This window comes from Microcebus murinus, unplaced genomic scaffold (genome assembly GCF_040939455.1).
Source record: "Microcebus murinus isolate Inina unplaced genomic scaffold, M.murinus_Inina_mat1.0 scaf019_hap2_Mmur4.0, whole genome shotgun sequence".
Taxonomy (NCBI): domain Eukaryota; kingdom Metazoa; phylum Chordata; class Mammalia; order Primates; family Cheirogaleidae; genus Microcebus; species Microcebus murinus.
The window spans coordinates 186,512-202,614 of NW_027438965.1; the positions used below are offsets into that span (position 1 = coordinate 186,512).

Below are 16,103 nucleotides of genomic sequence, written 5' to 3' on the forward strand. Positions count from 1 at the left end.
ACAGAGCAGACCTTTGGTCTGAGACCTGACAGTCCAGAAGCCACGCATGCTGCCGCGTGACGGCGGTGTCGCGGCTTGGGACAAGAGGAGGCCCCACGGTGCGGGCTGGGGCGCCAGGCACCGCGGCGGGCGCTGAGGGTGGGGGTGACCCCACCCCGGGCCGCCGACTCGCTCCCAGAAAGGGGACAGAACAAGAGGCAAAACAAAAAAAAAAAAAAGAAGCCGCCTACGGCACCCGGTATTCCCAGGCGGTCTCCCATCCAAGTACTAACCAGGCCCGACCCTGCTTAGCTTCCGAGACCAGACGAGATCGGGCGCGTTCAGGGTGGTGTGGCCCTAGACGGCGGAGGGCGCCCCTGCCCCGCTCAAGAAGCCGAGCCTCTCTGCGCTTCCCCGCCGCCTCCTCCCCCCGCCCCAGGCCCCGCGCCGGCGCTGACCCGCACCGGGCCGGGCCTGTTGAGTTCACCGGCCGGGTCCGGCGGGCTCCGAGGGACGGGGGTGACAGGCGGGGCGGGGCGGGGCGGGGCGGGGCGGGCAGGGAGCGGCGGGCCGGGGTGGGGGGCTGTCTCTCTATACACACACACACACACACACACACACACACACTCAAACTCACACTCACTCACTCACACTCACACAAGATGCGCCTCCACGGCTGGACTCGCCAAGGTGGAGACCTTCCAGCCCCCTTCCTCTCCTCGCCTGGCCCACCCCCAGCTCGTGGCCGCCGCCGCCGCCGCCGCCGATTGCGCACGCGCGGGTCGCCCGCCCTTTGACCCCAGGCAGGGTCCGCCATCCCCGACAACCCCTTTCAGCTGCGCCCCCCACCCTGTGGGTGGGCTGCCGCCTATTCCCCCGGGCCCGGGCTGGGGCACAGCGCATGGGGGAGGGGAGCGAGTGTATGGGGCGTCTCTCTCTCTCTCTAGGGATGTGTCCCATGGGTGGGGTGGCGTGGTTTGTGGGGCGCTGAAGAAATCAGTCCCCTCCATCTCCTACCTCTGGAAAACGCCCAAGCCCTTGGAGAACTGCCGGCAACGCGACCGTGGGGGCCGGGACCCTCCTCTGTGTCCTCCTGTGGCCCAGTCCAAGGGGCCTGGGCCTGGCCGGGGCTGCATTGGACCCCGACCACCCTGGCGTGTGGACTCGCTAAAAATCGGCGATTAGATATTGGATTCCAGCTTCATTGAGGTCATTTCACTAATGAGTGCACCGGAAAGAGTTTCCTAATCCATCTGTGAGGGTGGCAACTGAAAGAGAATTTTAAAGCTGACAGAATAGGCGAGGAAAGGCATAGGAGATTTCCACACCCAGTAAGGAAGCCTTTCCCGAAATGGAAGAAAGAAACGAGCAAACAGAAACACCGGTAGCCCGCCAGGATCAGAGTCTGCCCCCGAGAGAAAGTACCCTGACCAGGTTCACCCGTGGGTGGGTGGCGAGCTAGCGGCATTCAGAAGAGCGAGGCCCGCAGTCTGTGCAGAAGACACCTGCACTCGGGTGTGTGTGGCGGCACGATTCACAAGCAGCTCCAGATGTTAAGCCAAGGAGAAGCCAGGGAGTTCCCAACGCCCCAGGTGTCCTCAGCCCACGACTGGCTGCTGGGGGAATGCGAAGCCCGGCTCCTTGTCTCAGAGCCCTTGTCTCAGAGCGGGACAACCAGGAGGTGTGACGTACACCCCGGGGTTCCCAGGAGGATCAGGCTGAAGCTGGGACTTGGCCTGAAAGTGTCCCCTCGCATGGCCACCCCCTTCCCCTTCCTGCTCCTCTACTCCTGGTGCCCCTCCATCCAGGGGCCAGACCTTAAAGAGTCACCCGCAAGAGAATCCTGGTCCCAAAGGAGCCTTCTGGGGGACCCGTGCTGAGAGAGGTTGTGGGCATGGCCCGCTGGGGCTCTGCCCGACCCAGGGCTGAGAGATGCAACCTCCCAGCTCTGGGTCCCTGCAGGGGAAGCGTTGGCAAGCACAGGGCCAGTCCTCCAAAGGCCCAGGTGCAGGGAGCCCAGGCCAAGCAGCCTGTGGAAGAAGCCACCCCGGGAACACGACTGCAGGCCACGGCCCTTCCCACCTCCTCCTCCTCCTCCTCCTGCTCCTCCACACCCCCCCCGACCTCCCACCCCCCCACCCCACCCCCCGACATGGCGCAGGGCTCAGAGACACCTCAGACACTTGCTACCCAAAGTGCAAAGGGCATCAGTTGCTCCTCCAAACCCCCCCCCCGTGCCCAGCAGACCGCGTTGTCCAGCCAGCCCCCGGGCCTCCCTGGGGTGCCCAGCACAAAAGTGCAGACAACCACCGGACCCTCAATCTCAGTTTTCGGATGTTTTTGCCACTCTAAGGACCCGCAGGCCAGCTGGGCCTTCTGGCAGGACAGAGAGCCCCGGAATCCGACGTGGAGAGCTGGGTGTACGTCCCCACGAGGAGGCGGTCCCCACCTCCGCGGCTCTCCCCTTGCGGGGGGGAAAAGCAGCCACGGGGCCTCAGAGAAGACACCAGGCTGGGCGCCCGCCCCACAGTGGGGGCACGTCCCCCGCAGGCCACTTAGCGCCGGCCGCCGGCCGGCGGACGGTTGGGTGGCGCGAGACGCTGCGGCCGCCCTGCTACCGGGTCCCTGGGAGGGCGTCCTGGAACCAGCGTCCACACCAAGCCCTTGGAAGGCCCAGGCGACGGAGGAGCCCCGTCAGGCAGGGGCCGAGGACGGTGACGGCCCGGGCGGGGAGGAGCGTGTCAGGCAGGGGCAGAGGACGGTGACAGGTGACAGGCCGGGCGGGAAGGAGTCAGTCAGGCAGGGGCCGAGGAGGAGACGGGCTGGGTAAGGGTTAGGGTTAGAGTCAGGGCACAAGTCACAATCGCAAAGACCTGGAAGCGACCCGAGTGCCCATCGACCCACGAGTGCGTAAATGAAATGTGGCGCGTGGACACCACGGAGTGCTATTCAGCTAGGAGGAGCAGCGGTGAGAGGGCACCTCTCGTGGTTCTCCTGGCCAGAGCTGGAACCCGTTCCAGTAAGCCAGGTAGCCCAAGAATGGACACACGAGCACCACGTGCTCGCGCTCACCAGCAAATGGGTACGAACCGATGGACACCTAAGTGGACACAGAGGAATCACCTTCATCGGGTGGGTGTCGGGCGGGTGGGGGGAGGGGATGGGCATACACCTCCATTAGGAACGGGGTGGGTGCGCACCGACTGGGGGATGGGCGCACTTGAGGCTCTGACCCGAGGGGGGAGGCTGGGAGAGGGCAACGTACCCGACCTTAACATTGGTACCCCCACAATACGCTGGAACAACATCAGAGGTAAATGAATAAGAACACAGGGGGGAGGGGGGCACGGGCAACACATGTCACCTTAATACTTGGACTCCCATCATCTGCTTGAAAAGAGAGAGAAAAGAAAATGCAATCATAGAGATAAGAGACACTTTTTAAACATAATGAATCCGAAGAGAAAAGTAAAAGGAGGCCTGTGGAGCAGGTCTGGGTGTGACTCCGGATCCCCCAACATCAGGTGCCACCACCAAAGATTCCTACGTGTAGCCCATAGAACCCCAAAAGCAACGGGACGAGTTCTGGTCACATACTCCCTCAAAATGACATCCTGGCCTTCTTCTGGAACTCCCTCCCCTCTCAGACTCTCAAGGTTTCCTCCAGCGTGTCGGTTCCCACAGAGCAGACCTTTGGTCTGAGACCTGACAGTCCAGAAGCCACGCATGCTGCCGCGTGACGGCGGTGTCGCGGCTTGGGACAAGAGGAGGCCCCACGGTGCGGGCTGGGGCGCCAGGCACCGCGGCGGGCGCTGAGGGTGGGGGTGACCCCCACCCCGGGCCGCCGACTCGCTCCCAGAAAGGGGACAGAACAAGAGGCAAAACAAAAAAAAAAAAAAGAAGAAGCCTACGGCACCCGGTATTCCCAGGCGGTCTCCCATCCAAGTACTAACCAGGCCCGACCCTGCTTAGCTTCCGAGACCAGACGAGATCGGGCGCGTTCAGGGTGGTGTGGCCCCTGCCCCGCTCAAGAAGCCGAGCCTCTCTGCGCTTCCCCGCCGCCTCCTCCCCCCGCCCCAGGCCCCGCGCCGGCGCTGACCCGCACCGGGCCGGGCCTGTTGAGTTCACCGGCCGGGTCCGGCGGGCTCCGAGGGACGGGGGTGACAGGCGGGGCGGGGCGGGGCGGGGCGGGGCGGGCAGGGAGCGGCGGGCCGGGGTGGGGGGCTGTCTCTCTATACACACACACACACACACACACACACACACACTCACACTCACTCACTCACACTCACACAAGATGCGCCTCCACGGCTGGACTCGCCAAGGTGGAGACCTTCCAGCCCCCTTCCTCTCCTCGCCTGGCCCACCCCCAGCTCGTGGCCGCCGCCGCCGCCGCCGCCGATTGCGCACGCGCGGGTCGCCTGCCCTTTGACCCCAGGCAGGGTCCGCCATCCCCGACAACCCCTTTCAGCTGCGCCCCCCACCCTGTGGGTGGGCTGCCGCCTATTCCCCCGGGCCCGGGCTGGGGCACAGCGCATGGGGGAGGGGAGCGAGTGTATGGGGCGTCTCTCTCTCTCTCTAGGGATGTGTCCCATGGGTGGGGTGGCGTGGTTTGTGGGGCGCTGAAGAAATCAGTCCCCTCCATCTCCTACCTCTGGAAAACGCCCAAGCCCTTGGAGAACTGCCGGCAACGCGACCGTGGGGGCCGGGACCCTCCTCTGTGTCCTCCTGTGGCCCAGTCCAAGGGGCCTGGGCCTGGCCGGGGCTGCATTGGACCCCGACCACCCTGGCGTGTGGACTCGCTAAAAATCGGCGATTAGATATTGGATTCCAGCTTCATTGAGGTCATTTCACTAATGAGTGCACCGGAAAGAGTTTCCTAATCCATCTGTGAGGGTGGCAACTGAAAGAGAATTTTAAAGCTGACAGAATAGGCGAGGAAAGGCATAGGAGATTTCCACACCCAGTAAGGAAGCCTTTCCCGAAATGGAAGAAAGAAACGAGCAAACAGAAACACCGGTAGCCCGCCAGGATCAGAGTCTGCCCCCGAGAGAAAGTACCCTGACCAGGTTCACCCGTGGGTGGGTGGCGAGCTAGCGGCATTCAGAAGAGCGAGGCCCGCAGTCTGTGCAGAAGACACCTGCACTCGGGTGTGTGTGGCGGCACGATTCACAAGCAGCTCCAGATGTTAAGCCAAGGAGAAGCCAGGGAGTTCCCAACGCCCCAGGTGTCCTCAGCCCACGACTGGCTGCTGGGGGAATGCGAAGCCCGGCTCCTTGTCTCAGAGCCCTTGTCTCAGAGCGGGACAACCAGGAGGTGTGACGTACACCCCGGGGTTCCCAGGAGGATCAGGCTGAAGCTGGGACTTGGCCTGAAAGTGTCCCCTCGCATGGCCACCCCCTTCCCCTTCCTGCTCCTCTACTCCTGGTGCCCCTCCATCCAGGGGCCAGACCTTAAAGAGTCACCCGCAAGAGAATCCTGGTCCCAAAGGAGCCTTCTGGGGGACCCGTGCTGAGAGAGGTTGTGGGCATGGCCCGCTGGGGCTCTGCCCGACCCAGGGCTGAGAGATGCAACCTCCCAGCTCTGGGTCCCTGCAGGGGAAGCGTTGGCAAGCACAGGGCCAGTCCTCCAAAGGCCCAGGTGCAGGGAGCCCAGGCCAAGCAGCCTGTGGAAGAAGCCACCCCGGGAACACGACTGCAGGCCACGGCCCTTCCCACCTCCTCCTCCTCCTCCTCCTGCTCCTCCACACCCCCCCCGACCTCCCACCCCCCCACCCCACCCCCCGACATGGCGCAGGGCTCAGAGACACCTCAGACACTTGCTACCCAAAGTGCAAAGGGCATCAGTTGCTCCTCCAAACCCCCCCCCCGTGCCCAGCAGACCGCGTTGTCCAGCCAGCCCCCGGGCCTCCCTGGGGTGCCCAGCACAAAAGTGCAGACAACCACCGGACCCTCAATCTCAGTTTTCGGATGTTTTTGCCACTCTAAGGACCCGCAGGCCAGCTGGGCCTTCTGGCAGGACAGAGAGCCCCGGAATCCGACGTGGAGAGCTGGGTGTACGTCCCCACGAGGAGGCGGTCCCCACCTCCGCGGCTCTCCCCTTGCGGGGGGGAAAAGCAGCCACGGGGCCTCAGAGAAGACACCAGGCTGGGCGCCCGCCCCACAGTGGGGGCACGTCCCCCGCAGGCCACTTAGCGCCGGCCGCCGGCCGGCGGACGGTTGGGTGGCGCGAGACGCTGCGGCCGCCCTGCTACCGGGTCCCTGGGAGGGCGTCCTGGAACCAGCGTCCACACCAAGCCCTTGGAAGGCCCAGGCGACGGAGGAGCCCCGTCAGGCAGGGGCCGAGGACGGTGACGGCCCGGGCGGGGAGGAGCGTGTCAGGCAGGGGCAGAGGACGGTGACAGGTGACAGGCCGGGCGGGAAGGAGTCAGTCAGGCAGGGGCCGAGGAGGAGACGGGCTGGGTAAGGGTTAGGGTTAGAGTCAGGGCACAAGTCACAATCGCAAAGACCTGGAAGCGACCCGAGTGCCCATCGACCCACGAGTGCGTAAATGAAATGTGGCGCGTGGACACCACGGAGTGCTATTCAGCTAGGAGGAGCAGCGGTGAGAGGGCACCTCTCGTGGTTCTCCTGGCCAGAGCTGGAACCCGTTCCAGTAAGCCAGGTAGCCCAAGAATGGACACACGAGCACCACGTGCTCGCGCTCACCAGCAAATGGGTACGAACCGATGGACACCTAAGTGGACACAGAGGAATCACCTTCATCGGGTGGGTGTCGGGCGGGTGGGGGGAGGGGATGGGCATACACCTCCATTAGGAACGGGGTGGGTGCGCACCGACTGGGGGATGGGCGCACTTGAGGCTCTGACCCGAGGGGGGAGGCTGGGAGAGGGCAACGTACCCGACCTTAACATTGGTACCCCCACAATACGCTGGAACAACATCAGAGGTAAATGAATAAGAACACAGGGGGGAGGGGGGCACGGGCAACACATGTCACCTTAATACTTGGACTCCCATCATCTGCTTGAAAAGAGAGAGAAAAGAAAATGCAATCATAGAGATAAGAGACACTTTTTAAACATAATGAATCCGAAGAGAAAAGTAAAAGGAGGCCTGTGGAGCAGGTCTGGGTGTGACTCCGGATCCCCCAACATCAGGTGCCACCACCAAAGATTCCTACGTGTAGCCCATAGAACCCCAAAAGCAACGGGACGAGTTCTGGTCACATACTCCCTCAAAATGACATCCTGGCCTTCTTCTGGAACTCCCTCCCCTCTCAGACTCTCAAGGTTTCCTCCAGCGTGTCGGTTCCCACAGAGCAGACCTTTGGTCTGAGACCTGACAGTCCAGAAGCCACGCATGCTGCCGCGTGACGGCGGTGTCGCGGCTTGGGACAAGAGGAGGCCCCACGGTGCGGGCTGGGGCGCCAGGCACCGCGGCGGGCGCTGAGGGTGGGGGTGACCCCCACCCCGGGCCGCCGACTCGCTCCCAGAAAGGGGACAGAACAAGAGGCAAAACAAAAAAAAAAAAAAGAAGCCGCCTACGGCACCCGGTATTCCCAGGCGGTCTCCCATTCAAGTACTAACCAGGCCCGACCCTGCTTAGCTTCCGAGACCAGACGAGATCGGGCGCGTTCAGGGTGGTGTGGCCCTAGACGGCGGAGGGCGCCCCTGCCCCGCTCAAGAAGCCGAGCCTCTCTGCGCTTCCCCGCCGCCTCCTCCCCCCGCCCCAGGCCCCGCGCCGGCGCTGACCCGCACCGGGCCGGGCCTGTTGAGTTCACCGGCCTGGTCCGGCGGGCTCCGAGGGACGGGGGTGACAGGCGGGGCGGGGCGGGGCGGGGCGGGGCGGGCAGGGAGCGGCGGGCCGGGGTGGGGGGCTGTCTCTCTATACACACACACACACACACACACACACACACACACACACTCACACTCACACTCACTCACTCACACTCACACAAGATGCGCCTCCACGGCTGGACTCGCCAAGGTGGAGACCTTCCAGCCCCCTTCCTCTCCTCGCCTGGCCCACCCCCAGCTCGTGGCCACCGCCGCCGCCGCCGCCGATTGCGCACGCGCGGGTCGCCCGCCCTTTGACCCCAGGCAGGGTCCGCCATCCCCGACAACCCCTTTCAGCTGCGCCCCCCACCCTGTGGGTGGGCTGCCGCCTATTCCCCCGGGCCGGGGCTGGGGCACAGCGCATGGGGGAGGGGAGCGAGTGTATGGGGCGTCTCTCTCTCTCTCTAGGGATGTGTCCCATGGGTGGGGTGGCGTGGTTTGTGGGGCGCTGAAGAAATCAGTCCCCTCCATCTCCTACCTCTGGAAAACGCCCAAGCCCTTGGAGAACTGCCGGCAACGCGACCGTGGGGGCCGGGACCCTCCTCTGTGTCCTCCTGTGGCCCAGTCCAAGGGGCCTGGGCCTGGCCGGGGCTGCATTGGACCCCGACCACCCTGGCGTGTGGACTCGCTAAAAATCGGCGATTAGATATTGGATTCCAGCTTCATTGAGGTCATTTCACTAATGAGTGCACCGGAAAGAGTTTCCTAATCCATCTGTGAGGGTGGCAACTGAAAGAGAATTTTAAAGCTGACAGAATAGGCGAGGAAAGGCATAGGAGATTTCCACACCCAGTAAGGAAGCCTTTCCCGAAATGGAAGAAAGAAACGAGCAAACAGAAACACCGGTAGCCCGCCAGGATCAGAGTCTGCCCCCGAGAGAAAGTACCCTGACCAGGTTCACCCGTGGGTGGGTGGCGAGCTAGCGGCATTCAGAAGAGCGAGGCCCGCAGTCTGTGCAGAAGACACCTGCACTCGGGTGTGTGTGGCGGCACGATTCACAAGCAGCTCCAGATGTTAAGCCAAGGAGAAGCCAGGGAGTTCCCAACGCCCCAGGTGTCCTCAGCCCACGACTGGCTGCTGGGGGAATGCGAAGCCCGGCTCCTTGTCTCAGAGCCCTTGTCTCAGAGCGGGACAACCAGGAGGTGTGACGTACACCCCGGGGTTCCCAGGAGGATCAGGCTGAAGCTGGGACTTGGCCTGAAAGTGTCCCCTCGCATGGCCACCCCCTTCCCCTTCCTGCTCCTCTACTCCTGGTGCCCCTCCATCCAGGGGCCAGACCTTAAAGAGTCACCCGCAAGAGAATCCTGGTCCCAAAGGAGCCTTCTGGGGGACCCGTGCTGAGAGAGGTTGTGGGCATGGCCCGCTGGGGCTCTGCCCGACCCAGGGCTGAGAGATGCAACCTCCCAGCTCTGGGTCCCTGCAGGGGAAGCGTTGGCAAGCACAGGGCCAGTCCTCCAAAGGCCCAGGTGCAGGGAGCCCAGGCCAAGCAGCCTGTGGAAGAAGCCACCCCGGGAACACGACTGCAGGCCACGGCCCTTCCCACCTCCTCCTCCTCCTCCTCCTGCTCCTCCACACCCCCCCCCGACCTCCCACCCCCCCACCCCACCCCCCGACATGGCGCAGGGCTCAGAGACACCTCAGACACTTGCTACCCAAAGTGCAAAGGGCATCAGTTGCTCCTCCAAACCCCCCCCCGTGCCCAGCAGACCGCGTTGTCCAGCCAGCCCCCGGGCCTCCCTGGGGTGCCCAGCACAAAAGTGCAGACAACCACCGGACCCTCAATCTCAGTTTTCGGATGTTTTTGCCACTCTAAGGACCCGCAGGCCAGCTGGGCCTTCTGGCAGGACAGAGAGCCCCGGAATCCGACGTGGAGAGCTGGGTGTACGTCCCCACGAGGAGGCGGTCCCCACCTCCGCGGCTCTCCCCTTGCGGGGGGGAAAAGCAGCCACGGGGCCTCAGAGAAGACACCAGGCTGGGCGCCCGCCCCACAGTGGGGGCACGTCCCCCGCAGGCCACTTAGCGCCGGCCGCCGGCCGGCGGACGGTTGGGTGGCGCGAGACGCTGCGGCCGCCCTGCTACCGGGTCCCTGGGAGGGCGTCCTGGAACCAGCGTCCACACCAAGCCCTTGGAAGGCCCAGGCGACGGAGGAGCCCCGTCAGGCAGGGGCCGAGGACGGTGACGGCCCGGGCGGGGAGGAGCGTGTCAGGCAGGGGCAGAGGACGGTGACAGGTGACAGGCCGGGCGGGAAGGAGTCAGTCAGGCAGGGGCCGAGGAGGAGACGGGCTGGGTAAGGGTTAGGGTTAGAGTCAGGGCACAAGTCACAATCGCAAAGACCTGGAAGCGACCCGAGTGCCCATCGACCCACGAGTGCGTAAATGAAATGTGGCGCGTGGACACCACGGAGTGCTATTCAGCTAGGAGGAGCAGCGGTGAGAGGGCACCTCTCGTGGTTCTCCTGGCCAGAGCTGGAACCCGTTCCAGTAAGCCAGGTAGCCCAAGAATGGACACACGAGCACCACGTGCTCGCGCTCACCAGCAAATGGGTACGAACCGATGGACACCTAAGTGGACACAGAGGAATCACCTTCATCGGGTGGGTGTCGGGCGGGTGGGGGGAGGGGATGGGCATACACCTCCATTAGGAACGGGGTGGGTGCGCACCGACTGGGGGATGGGCGCACTTGAGGCTCTGACCCGAGGGGGGAGGCTGGGAGAGGGCAACGTACCCGACCTTAACATTGGTACCCCCACAATACGCTGGAACAACATCAGAGGTAAATGAATAAGAACACAGGGGGGAGGGGGGCACGGGCAACACATGTCACCTTAATACTTGGACTCCCATCATCTGCTTGAAAAGAGAGAGAAAAGAAAATGCAATCATAGAGATAAGAGACACTTTTTAAACATAATGAATCCGAAGAGAAAAGTAAAAGGAGGCCTGTGGAGCAGGTCTGGGTGTGACTCCGGATCCCCCAACATCAGGTGCCACCACCAAAGATTCCTACGTGTAGCCCATAGAACCCCAAAAGCAACGGGACGAGTTCTGGTCACATACTCCCTCAAAATGACATCCTGGCCTTCTTCTGGAACTCCCTCCCCTCTCAGACTCTCAAGGTTTCCTCCAGCGTGTCGGTTCCCACAGAGCAGACCTTTGGTCTGAGACCTGACAGTCCAGAAGCCACGCATGCTGCCGCGTGACGGCGGTGTCGCGGCTTGGGACAAGAGGAGGCCCCACGGTGCGGGCTGGGGCGCCAGGCACCGCGGCGGGCGCTGAGGGTGGGGGTGACCCCACCCCGGGCCGCCGACTCGCTCCCAGAAAGGGGACAGAACAAGAGGCAAAACAAAAAAAAAAAAAGAAGAAGCCTACGGCACCCGGTATTCCCAGGCGGTCTCCCATCCAAGTACTAACCAGGCCCGACCCTGCTTAGCTTCCGAGACCAGACGAGATCGGGCGCGTTCAGGGTGGTGTGGCCCTAGACGGCGGAGGGCGCCCCTGCCCCGCTCAAGAAGCCGAGCCTCTCTGCGCTTCCCCGCCGCCTCCTCCCCCCGCCCCAGGCCCCGCGCCGGGGCTGACCCGCACCGGGCCGGGCCTGTTGAGTTCACCGGCCGGGTCCGGCGGGCTCCGAGGGACGGGGGTGACAGGCGGGGCGGGGCGGGGCGGGGCGGGGCGGGCAGGGAGCGGCGGGCCGGGGTGGGGGGCTGTCTCTCTATACACACACACACACACACACACACACACACACTCACACTCACACTCACTCACTCACACTCACACAAGATGCGCCTCCACGGCTGGACTCGCCAAGGTGGAGACCTTCCAGCCCCCTTCCTCTCCTCGCCTGGCCCACCCCCAGCTCGTGGCCGCCGCCGCCGCCGCCGCCGCCGCCGATTGCGCACGCGCGGGTCGCCCGCCCTTTGACCCCAGGCAGGGGCCGCCATCCCCGACAACCCCTTTCAGCTGCGCCCCCCACCCTGTGGGTGGGCTGCCGCCTATTCCCCCGGGCCCGGGCTGGGGCACAGCGCATGGGGGAGGGGAGCGAGTGTATGGGGCGTCTCTCTCTCTCTCTAGGGATGTGTCCCATGGGTGGGGTGGCGTGGTTTGTGGGGCGCTGAAGAAATCAGTCCCCTCCATCTCCTACCTCTGGAAAACGCCCAAGCCCTTGGAGAACTGCCGGCAACGCGACCGTGGGGGCCGGGACCCTCCTCTGTGTCCTCCTGTGGCCCAGTCCAAGGGGCCTGGGCCTGGCCGGGGCTGCATTGGACCCCGACCACCCTGGCGTGTGGACTCGCTAAAAATCGGCGATTAGATATTGGATTCCAGCTTCATTGAGGTCATTTCACTAATGAGTGCACCGGAAAGAGTTTCCTAATCCATCTGTGAGGGTGGCAACTGAAAGAGAATTTTAAAGCTGACAGAATAGGCGAGGAAAGGCATAGGAGATTTCCACACCCAGTAAGGAAGCCTTTCCCGAAATGGAAGAAAGAAACGAGCAAACAGAAACACCGGTAGCCCGCCAGGATCAGAGTCTGCCCCCGAGAGAAAGTACCCTGACCAGGTTCACCCGTGGGTGGGTGGCGAGCTAGCGGCATTCAGAAGAGCGAGGCCCGCAGTCTGTGCAGAAGACACCTGCACTCGGGTGTGTGTGGCGGCACGATTCACAAGCAGCTCCAGATGTTAAGCCAAGGAGAAGCCAGGGAGTTCCCAACGCCCCAGGTGTCCTCAGCCCACGACTGGCTGCTGGGGGAATGCGAAGCCCGGCTCCTTGTCTCAGAGCCCTTGTCTCAGAGCGGGACAACCAGGAGGTGTGACGTACACCCCGGGGTTCCCAGGAGGATCAGGCTGAAGCTGGGACTTGGCCTGAAAGTGTCCCCTCGCATGGCCACCCCCTTCCCCTTCCTGCTCCTCTACTCCTGGTGCCCCTCCATCCAGGGGCCAGACCTTAAAGAGTCACCCGCAAGAGAATCCTGGTCCCAAAGGAGCCTTCTGGGGGACCCGTGCTGAGAGAGGTTGTGGGCATGGCCCGCTGGGGCTCTGCCCGACCCAGGGCTGAGAGATGCAACCTCCCAGCTCTGGGTCCCTGCAGGGGAAGCGTTGGCAAGCACAGGGCCAGTCCTCCAAAGGCCCAGGTGCAGGGAGCCCAGGCCAAGCAGCCTGTGGAAGAAGCCACCCCGGGAACACGACTGCAGGCCACGGCCCTTCCCACCTCCTCCTCCTCCTCCTCCTGCTCCTCCACCCCCCCCCGACCTCCCACCCCCCCACCCCACCCCCCGACATGGCGCAGGGCTCAGAGACACCTCAGACACTTGCTACCCAAAGTGCAAAGGGCATCAGTTGCTCCTCCAAACCCCCCCCCTGCCCAGCAGACCGCGTTGTCCAGCCAGCCCCCGGGCCTCCCTGGGGTGCCCAGCACAAAAGTGCAGACAACCACCGGACCCTCAATCTCAGTTTTCGGATGTTTTTGCCACTCTAAGGACCCGCAGGCCAGCTGGGCCTTCTGGCAGGACAGAGAGCCCCGGAATCCGACGTGGAGAGCTGGGTGTACGTCCCCACGAGGAGGCGGTCCCCACCTCCGCGGCTCTCCCCTTGCGGGGGGGAAAAGCAGCCACGGGGCCTCAGAGAAGACACCAGGCTGGGCGCCCGCCCCACAGTGGGGGCACGTCCCCCGCAGGCCACTTAGCGCCGGCCGCCGGCCGGCGGACGGTTGGGTGGCGCGAGACGCTGCGGCCGCCCTGCTACCGGGTCCCTGGGAGGGCGTCCTGGAACCAGCGTCCACACCAAGCCCTTGGAAGGCCCAGGCGACGGAGGAGCCCCGTCAGGCAGGGGCCGAGGACGGTGACGGCCCGGGCGGGGAGGAGCGTGTCAGGCAGGGGCAGAGGACGGTGACAGGTGACAGGCCGGGCGGGAAGGAGTCAGTCAGGCAGGGGCCGAGGAGGAGACGGGCTGGGTAAGGGTTAGGGTTAGAGTCAGGGCACAAGTCACAATCGCAAAGACCTGGAAGCGACCCGAGTGCCCATCGACCCACGAGTGCGTAAATGAAATGTGGCGCGTGGACACCACGGAGTGCTATTCAGCTAGGAGGAGCAGCGGTGAGAGGGCACCTCTCGTGGTTCTCCTGGCCAGAGCTGGAACCCGTTCCAGTAAGCCAGGTAGCCCAAGAATGGACACACGAGCACCACGTGCTCGCGCTCACCAGCAAATGGGTACGAACCGATGGACACCTAAGTGGACACAGAGGAATCACCTTCATCGGGTGGGTGTCGGGCGGGTGGGGGGAGGGGATGGGCATACACCTCCATTAGGAACGGGGTGGGTGCGCACCGACTGGGGGATGGGCGCACTTGAGGCTCTGACCCGAGGGGGGAGGCTGGGAGAGGGCAACGTACCCGACCTTAACATTGGTACCCCCACAATACGCTGGAACAACATCAGAGGTAAATGAATAAGAACACAGGGGGGAGGGGGGCACGGGCAACACATGTCACCTTAATACTTGGACTCCCATCATCTGCTTGAAAAGAGAGAGAAAAGAAAATGCAATCATAGAGATAAGAGACACTTTTTAAACATAATGAATCCGAAGAGAAAAGTAAAAGGAGGCCTGTGGAGCAGGTCTGGGTGTGACTCCGGATCCCCCAACATCAGGTGCCACCACCAAAGATTCCTACGTGTAGCCCATAGAACCCCAAAAGCAACGGGACGAGTTCTGGTCACATACTCCCTCAAAATGACATCCTGGCCTTCTTCTGGAACTCCCTCCCCTCTCAGACTCTCAAGGTTTCCTCCAGCGTGTCGGTTCCCACAGAGCAGACCTTTGGTCTGAGACCTGACAGTCCAGAAGCCACGCATGCTGCCGCGTGACGGCGGTGTCGCGGCTTGGGACAAGAGGAGGCCCCACGGTGCGGGCTGGGGCGCCAGGCACCGCGGCGGGCGCTGAGGGTGGGGGTGACCCCCACCCCGGGCCGCCGACTCGCTCCCAGAAAGGGGACAGAACAAGAGGCAAAACAAAACAAAAAAAAAGAAGAAGCCTACGGCACCCGGTATTCCCAGGCGGTCTCCCATCCAAGTACTAACCAGGCCCGACCCTGCTTAGCTTCCGAGACCAGACGAGATCGGGCGCGTTCAGGGTGGTGTGGCCCCTGCCCCGCTCAAGAAGCCGAGCCTCTCTGCGCTTCCCCGCCGCCTCCTCCCCCCGCCCCAGGCCCCGCGCCGGCGCTGACCCGCACCGGGCCGGGCCTGTTGAGTTCACCGGCCGGGTCCGGCGGGCTCCGAGGGACGGGGGTGACAGGCGGGGCGGGGCGGGGCGGGGCGGGGCGGGCAGGGAGCGGCGGGCCGGGGTGGGGGGCTGTCTCTCTATACACACACACACACACACACACACACACACACACTCACACTCACACTCACTCACTCACACTCACACAAGATGCGCCTCCACGGCTGGACTCGCCAAGGTGGAGACCTTCCAGCCCCCTTCCTCTCCTCGCCTGGCCCACCCCCAGCTCGTGGCCGCCGCCGCCGCCGCCGCCGCCGCCGATTGCGCACGCGCGGGTCGCCCGCCCTTTGACCCCAGGCAGGGTCCGCCATCCCCGACAACCCCTTTCAGCTGCGCCCCCCACCCTGTGGGTGGGCTGCCGCCTATTCCCCCGGGCCGGGGCTGGGGCACAGCGCATGGGGGAGGGGAGCGAGTGTATGGGGCGTCTCTCTCTCTCTCTAGGGATGTGTCCCATGGGTGGGGTGGCGTGGTTTGTGGGGCGCTGAAGAAATCAGTCCCCTCCATCTCCTACCTCTGGAAAACGCCCAAGCCCTTGGAGAACTGCCGGCAACGCGACCGTGGGGGCCGGGACCCTCCTCTGTGTCCTCCTGTGGCCCAGTCCAAGGGGCCTGGGCCTGGCCGGGGCTGCATTGGACCCCGACCACCCTGGCGTGTGGACTCGCTAAAAATCGGCGATTAGATATTGGATTCCAGCTTCATTGAGGTCATTTCACTAATGAGTGCACCGGAAAGAGTTTCCTAATCCATCTGTGAGGGTGGCAACTGAAAGAGAATTTTAAAGCTGACAGAATAGGCGAGGAAAGGCATAGGAGATTTCCACACCCAGTAAGGAAGCCTTTCCCGAAATGGAAGAAAGAAACGAGCAAACAGAAACACCGGTAGCCCGCCAGGATCAGAGTCTGCCCCCGAGAGAAAGTACCCTGACCAGGTTCACCCGTGGGTGGGTGGCGAGCTAGCGGCATTCAGAAGAGCGAGGCCCGCAGTCTGTGCAGAAGACACCTGCACTC

The 16,103-nt window shown here is 63.7% G+C and overlaps 5 non-coding genes across 5 annotated transcripts; all 5 read right to left on the minus strand.

The window, feature by feature from the left end:
- Positions 1-223: 223 nt before the first annotated feature.
- LOC142867673 (5S ribosomal RNA) lies at positions 224-342 on the minus strand. The gene has a single exon (XR_012917028.1). It is a non-coding gene; the product is annotated as a 5S ribosomal RNA (ribosomal RNA).
- A 3,541-nt stretch (positions 343-3,883) lies between these two features.
- Positions 3,884-4,002, minus strand: LOC142867693 (5S ribosomal RNA). Its single transcript, XR_012917050.1, has one exon. It is a non-coding gene; the product is annotated as a 5S ribosomal RNA (ribosomal RNA).
- Positions 4,003-7,518: 3,516 nt separating this feature from the next.
- LOC142867678 (5S ribosomal RNA) lies at positions 7,519-7,637 on the minus strand. The gene has a single exon (XR_012917034.1). It is a non-coding gene; the product is annotated as a 5S ribosomal RNA (ribosomal RNA).
- A 3,545-nt stretch (positions 7,638-11,182) lies between these two features.
- On the minus strand, positions 11,183-11,301 carry LOC142867739 (5S ribosomal RNA). Its single transcript, XR_012917096.1, has one exon. It is a non-coding gene; the product is annotated as a 5S ribosomal RNA (ribosomal RNA).
- Positions 11,302-14,845: 3,544 nt separating this feature from the next.
- LOC142867694 (5S ribosomal RNA) lies at positions 14,846-14,964 on the minus strand. The gene has a single exon (XR_012917051.1). It is a non-coding gene; the product is annotated as a 5S ribosomal RNA (ribosomal RNA).
- Between the last annotated feature and the right edge of the window lie 1,139 nt (positions 14,965-16,103).